The following is a 7729-nucleotide window of genomic DNA, read 5'->3' as shown; positions in this document are numbered from 1 at the left end:
GCAGGGACGTAAAGTTACATAGAAACATAGTTAAATGATGAAATGAAAATAAAATGATTTATACTCAACAAACTAGTCAGAATTAGTATTCATTGAAGTTTAAAAAAAAATTCATTGAAGTTTAATTTCATCTCAGTGTAAGAAAATATTTCTCTCAAGTATAGTCATCCCAAAGCAGAATAGAGTTCCTTTTCATGAAATCAGCTCTGCTCCATAAACTGCTTAACCATTTTGGTTAAGGAAACTCAAGATGCAGGGGATTTCTCATTCCTCTTATTCTTATTGACATCAAGTCCAAACCTGTTGGTGAATATTTGCACTTGGAAAATGAAGGAAATATGTGGCCTCATTGGACCTGATGGAACAATCATTTTAAGTCAGTTATTAGTCATTCTGAAATAGGAAAAGTTTTGTTTGCTTGCTTTTTGTTTTTGTAGTTTTAGTTTTTATTTAAATTCCGGTTAGTTAACATAGTTTAATATTAGTTTCAGGTGTACAAAATAGTAATTTATAGTTTCATGCAACACCTGGTGCTCATCCCAAGTGCACTCCTTAATCCCCATACCTATTTAACCCATCTCCCCCCACCCACCTCCCCTCTAGGAACCATGTAATTGTTCTCTGTAGTTAAGAATCTTTTCTTGGGGGGTGTCTGGGTGGCTCAGTTGGTTAAGCGTTTGTCTTTGGCTCAGATCATGATCCCAGAGTCCTGGGATCAAGCCCTGCATCGGGCTCCCTGCTCAGTGGGGAGCCTGTTTTTCCCTCTCCCCCTGCCTGCCACTCCACCTACTTGTGCTCTCTCTCTCTGTCAAATAAATAAATAAAAAATCTTAAAAAAAAAAAAAAAAGAATCTTTTCTTGGTTTTCCTCCCTCTTTGTTTTCTCCCTTTCTTCGTTTGTTTTGTTTCTTAAATTCCACATATGAATGAAATCATACGGTATTTGTCTTTCTCTGACTGACTTATGTCCCTTAGCATTATACTCTCTAGCTCCATCCACATCATTGCAAATGGCAAGATTTCATTCTTTTTTATAGCTGTGTAATATCTCCTTGTGTGTCAATTCTTTGTCAATTCATCAGTTGATGGACACTTGGGCTGTCTCCATAATTTGGCTGTTATAGGTAATGCTGCTATGAGCATCGAAGTACATGTATCCCTTTGAATTAGTATTTTTGTATTCTTTTCTTTTTTTAATCCTTCTATGTTAATAAAGTTGGTGTTTGACTCAGGACATATTTTACACTCCTAAGACTTTCAGCATCGTTCCAGCTTCCAATTTTACTTTCCCTCCAGCTTCTTCTGCCTCATTTATGTTGTCAAATTATCCTTCATAAGGGTGGTAAACTGACTATTGATATGCTCTAATAATTCTCTTACCCCTAGGAGTCTGTGATGATATTATTAGAACTTTAAAAAATATGTATTTTAAAATAAGCAGAAGTTTAACTTTAAGTTTCATGACACAACTCTTCGTCCTCAGTTTGAGTATCTGTGTGAAAAGAAATGACTACTCTTTATCAAAGTGGAACTAAGTTTTAAGGCATTGATATTAATTATATAATAGTGAATCATTTCAAAATATGCCAAAATGTATTTCATTTGGATATCAGCATGATCATTTTTATTTTAAATGTCCTCAACCTAGATTAAAAAGTAACCTTATCTTTCTAAATTTCTGTATTTTATTTAAATTTATTTTCATTGACTTTCTCAGTTCCAAATAGTTGATCATCAATTGAGATAAATCAGATATTTAAAACTACTGGCAAGCTGTCCCTACTGCCAATTCTGGTCTCTTTTAAAGGATAGAATAAAATAAAAAAGAATTGAACTCCTATGGCTTTCAGCTAACTGTAGCCATCTGACTTCAGTTGTGATTTTAGGCAAATCTTTACATAGTTTAACAAAAATTTCATACACTATTCTTTACAATTCTGTAAAAATTTTTGAGAGTTATTAAAATAACAAAACTCATTAGATATTTCTTCCTACAGGTTTGATTACCCTTACATTAAAGGTAACAGGATTCTAGTGAGGTAACTTCTGAAAAAAACATTTAGCTTTAGTTGTGGTAGTGTATGTCCATAGATGTCAAAAAGCTTGACTATTTTTCAAAAAACATTTTATAATTGCTTCTATTGTGCACTTATGTTTAGACGTATGTATTTATAATATAATATGCATTATAATATAAGCTGGCTACTGCATTAAGGTTATCTAAAAATTATGGTAATAATAAAAAAGTAATTTTATCCATCCAAGAAGAAAATTTGAGAATGGTGACCATTCATATTAAATGTATATCAACTTTATAGGTCTTTTATCACTGTGACATATTTATGAAGCTGTTAACTTTTAACTGCCCGGGGGTTATAATGTACTTGATGTGACCCTCACATGCTAAGTCAAGACCATACAAGTTTCACTGATCATATGCCATTCAGAAGTAATACTAATTTAGTTTCCTATGCTTTTAGTGGAAGTCTGTGAAAAAGGATGACCATTTAATATCTTAGAAAAAAAGTTTCTATATAAAAATGTACCTAAATAATATAACTGAAATGCCAAATTTGATAGTATCACTGATGTGCAAATAATAGTGCATCATGAGACTTACTTTAAAACATTAATTTGGCATTTAATAAAATTAGATTTTCCAAAGTAAAATTAAGTTGTTTGTATTTTTGGCACATAAAAATTAAATGGAGGGGCGCCTGGGTGGCTCAGTTGGTTAAGCATCTGCCTTCGGCTCAGGTCATGATCCCAGGGTCCTGGGATCAAGCCCCACATGGGGGGCCTGCTTTTCCCTCTGCCTCTACTCTTCCCCCTGCTTGTGCTCTCTCACTCTCTCTGTCAAATAAATAAATAAAATCTTAAAAAAAATAAATGGAAACACAAATCACAACTCAACTTTACATATTGTCTTGACCATCATCAAAAAGTGCCACCACCAAAGGTAGCATATTGATAAAAAAAAGTAATGTGGAAATGCACTAGGGTTTTAATATTAGACAAATAATGGAGGTATTAATTTGATTGACCTTTTGTGTATTAATTTATCTTATTATAAATGATAGTCGCAAAGAGTCATTTTTTAAAAATCAGTTAATAGGACAGCTATCTCTTCTCAAAAAATTTACTTAATTTCTGATCTGGACATTTCATTAATTTTAAAATTTATTTCTACATTTTACCAAAAAGATGTTTACTACTTCTTAAATAACCATTGTAAAGTTTAACACTCTTGTTCTTTTTTCTTATTGTCTCTCTTTCTCTCTCCTTGTCTGGTGCATGTAGTACAAAGGTAATATGATATTGTGCTGTGGTAAATAGCTTTTCAGTTACAAATAAAAATAAAAATTATAATTTTGTGTGATACATTTCTTCTGAATGGTATCTGTGCAAGTTCATAAGACATTTCAGGGAGCGGAGAGACTGTCAAAGGTTCATGAAAATCAGTTTTGAATGTATAGATTAAAGGTTCCCAAACTTCAGCACACATCAGAATCACCTATAAGAGTTATTTAGATACATATTGCTGAAAAATTACTGAAGCAGGTCAGAGGTGGGGGTCCAAGAATTTGCTTGTCAATGCTGATGTTGCTAGTTGGGGGGAAATAATTTGAGACTCATCGTAAAACAAATACAGTATTGTACCTTAGCCCTGATTACTTCATGAACTAGGAAACGCAATATTTACAAATGAAGAAATTTTTGACCCAATGCTGTGATATGTCAGTATAAGTTTCTGGACCTATTTCCCTTTTTCGGGGGTGGGGGGAGGGAGAATAGGACATAAACAGATGTGACAGTGATCAATGTATTGCCTTTCAGCTCTACATGCACCCGTCTTTGCTTTGTTTTCTGATACTACAGCAGGAACTCGTAAATCTTCTAGTTTTCCTTCCTTCAGCATGGCAACCTAGGGATGGGCATGCAGAGATCCTGGAAGCATTACGCCATGGCCTTCAGGGAATGTTTCTGCAGCACCCTTGGGCTTCCCTCTGTATCTGGCAGCTGCTTCCCCAGTATTTCCTGCCACAGTCTTAGGAAGCTGTCTCCTCACTGTAGGGCACTCCTACTGAATCTCCTCTGTGGACTAACTTCTGCTTGCCCAAACCTTTTGGCAAGTTCCTGGGCCACTGGCAAACTTTGTGCTCCGTGGTGGCTCCTTCACGGAAGAGGTCTAAATACCTACCAGTCTGACCTGCCCTCTCTCCTAAGTGCTTAGTACCTACTGTGTCTGCAGGTTCCTCAGCCTCGACTGTTACTTGCTTTACAGTGCTTGCTACTTCTGGTCCTGTTAGAATTTTCTTTTACCACTTTTATTAGTAAATAATCTTTTTTATTAGTTAACTATTCGTATCTTACTAAATTTCCCTCTCCAATTAACTGCGGTAGTTACGCTCCTGACTGGAACCTGATATGTCTTGAATATATTTAAATGAAAGCTTTTTTATGTCCTTACAGATAAACTCCTTTTTCTTGTTTCACTGTGAGCCTCCTTGTTGAGACTTTTGTGAGCATGAAAAGAAGAATGAATAGACTAAGCCCAGTTTAGGAACAACTATTTTAAAATAGTAGTTTAGATGGCAAATGGAGGAAAATACCTTCAAAAAAATGTTAAGATTTCAGTGAAGCTTTTCATTCTTTGGAGGACTTGTCCAATATATCTGAAAATTTTATCTTTTTGATGTGGCAGTTAAGAAATTCTCTCATGTCCAAATCAACCTTTTTATGTCTTGCTTTGTGCTGAGACTCTGTTAACATTTATTCTTTGTCATCTGACTCTCTGTTGAGCTCTGCCATAAGTGTGTGCTAGAGGCAGATTCCAAGAGTGGAAAAAAAATGAACTCATTCTTTCCTATTTTGTTGCCTGTGTCCTTGCTGTCTGCTTCCTCCTTCTCTCTTTACTGTTAGAATCACATGCTGCTTCATCCCAGCAGCACCAGTTAATTCCCATGCATTTTTCCCCTATCACATCCTGAAGCATGGAACCCTTTCTGAGACACCCACTTGCTCCTGAGACCCCAGCCTCCAAGGTCAGAGGCCCACACATCAGCCAAGCAGCACCTCCTCATTAGAGGTCTGAGGTTCAACTCTGCGGGCCTCTTTGCCAAACATCTAAATTCAATGGTACTTTCCTCTTTCCTGTGTTCCACCAAACCTAGGAGTGGTAGATGCCCTCCTGGAATTGTTTTTGTTTTTGTTTTTGTTTTTGTTTTTGTTTTTGTTTTTCCAGTGATAACTTAGGTGTTTTGTTTTGTTTTCCTTTCTCTCTTAAGTTATCTGGTTAACAGTTTGTTACCTACCTAGCAATCCCTTACATTAATTTTGTTGTTGTTGTTGTTGTTGTTCAAGTATCTGGTGTCATTTTTGTCTTGTAACAGGACCTTGAAAGTAACAGAAATTGGTACCAGGAGTCAGACTCTAAAAGATAATGTGTTGAATTCGGTTTGGTTTTATCCTTGTGCTGGAATGGAAGGCTGATTCCCTTGCAAACTGGAGTCAGGATTCTAGTAATCTATGATATAAAGTGGTATTATGATTAATCCAGTTTTACCTATTGCTGATTGTGATGAAGTCTCTACTGAAACCAGTGCCTTGGGGAACCAGGCAGCTACTATGATGTTTGACTATTAGGACAGAAACAGTGACTACAGACACTATCATGTGGGGTGCATTCTTCTCAGTGCACTAAAGTACTCAGAGAAAGAAATGTCAAGCTCGAGGTCTTTAAACTCTCACCTCAAATCACAGTCAAGAGACAGAGTATATCCGTGATATTCTAAAAGATTCTTTTATTTCATGTAGCCACCAGACCAAATCCTACTGAGCATTTTTTAAAATGTAAGTTTACTTGTTGCAGAATTAAAACATAATTTTAATCTAATATCTCATCAAGTCTCATAAAATTTAGTGCATTTTTTTAGTAAGAAGTGTGGCCCTAAAATTTTGAATTAAGACATTTGGTTGTAAGCAGCTTTCCTTCTCACATACATGCATGTTCATACTTCCTTTGCTCAGAAACACATTAAGAATTACACGTAGGGATTTTCCTTTCACATAAATCCCCATTCTCCTTAAAATCTACCCCAAATATTCCTTGTTCCCGTTAGACTTATTGCTAGGGTTTTATCCTGGTATTTTCTAGCAGAACAAGTAAATGAGTAAAAAAGAAATGTTTTATATACCAAAATAATTCAAAGATTTTGCTGATTTATTTTGGCAGAATCCTGAGTAATATGTGTAGGAATGTATATCAAAGGTGGTATACTAGGCAAGATTGAATATAACACCAGATTTGACTGAATCTATCAATACAGATGTACTTACTAGAATTTCTGGATTTAATATGTTTGCTCATTCAGCTGTAAATGGCCCTAACAGCTTACTTGTTTGGTTGACTGAAATCTGCACTCAACAGAGACCTATGCTTAATGAAATTGTTATGCTAGAATGTTTCCTGACCTAATGTAGATGATAGAATCCAAAGGCTTAAGGAGATAAGAATGTTGGAGCGGGTTTATTATGTGGGACCTACACATATACTTCATACCATACATCTCACAAGACGGCCCAGAGGACATTCCCTTCATAAGGCCTTGAGAATCATTAGTGAGGCAAGTGGCAGCCTCCCTCGCAAGCACGGAGTTAGCTCTGCTGTGTTGGCTGGGACATGACAGTGGGGAATGCTGAAGATAGCCATCACATTGTGATAATATAAAGTGGACAAAGTTTTAGTTAGTTGTATTGTGCTTTTTAAATTATCTGCAAGCAGTGCATCACCCTAATTGCCTACACCGGTCGTGAACCACTCTCACTATGTCACTCCTGTATGCCATTACTAATGCAAAAAGATGAATGTAACATCCAGGTAAATTCAAGGACATGAGACTCTTTGCAGGGTAAATTATAAAGATGTTTTTTAAGTATTCAAATGCATTTTTCTTCCACTGTAAGCCAGGATTCATTTGAACATTGTTTTCTATTGGAAAATCTTTTGGCAGTCACTTCCAAGAGGAATTTTCTTTGTATTTGTCACTCTTCTCATTTCTTGATGAATTAAGTGAAAAGGGCTTTTGCACTGTTCACTTGAGAATACATGGTAAGTGCAAAATTTAAGTGATATTTCTTAGTAACATTGAACCAGAGAACAACACAAAAATGTTAGGCATCCATTACTGCCATACTTAACGTACTCTGCAATATTATTAACATAATTGTGATTTAAATAATTAGGATTTAAATAACCGCTGGATCTGTTATAATCACCCAGGACTCCACCAAATAGCCTTTAACACATAACGTTGCTAAAATAGCATGCTCAAATCATGGATCAATTAAAGTAATGTGTTGTTGTTTATAAGACATACTAATTACTATGGTGTTAATAATATAAGATATAAAATATAACTTAAATTATGTTATCTTAAATTCATTAAATTCTATTATCAGATAGAACTTGTTTTCCAATTTTAAGTTTTATCTTTAATAAAACAAATATTTATATTGCTTTGATTTTAAATAAAATAATATACTTATTTAAGTATTTAAATATCTTAGAAAATAGAAAAATAGAAGCCCAAAATTAGAAGCCCAGTATTTCATATGAGCTTACAAGCACTCAAATCATTGTATATATCTAGATGCTTATCATTGGTTTTCTCAATGATAAATTTTTCATATGGAAAAGTTATAAATACAGGATGAGTTAATATTATCAT

Source organism: Leptonychotes weddellii, chromosome 2 (assembly GCF_054177405.1).
Source record: "Leptonychotes weddellii isolate Sample4059 chromosome 2, ASM5417740v2, whole genome shotgun sequence".
In the NCBI taxonomy this organism is placed as follows: Eukaryota; Metazoa; Chordata; class Mammalia; order Carnivora; family Phocidae; genus Leptonychotes; species Leptonychotes weddellii.
This window is presented reverse-complemented; position numbering follows the sequence as displayed.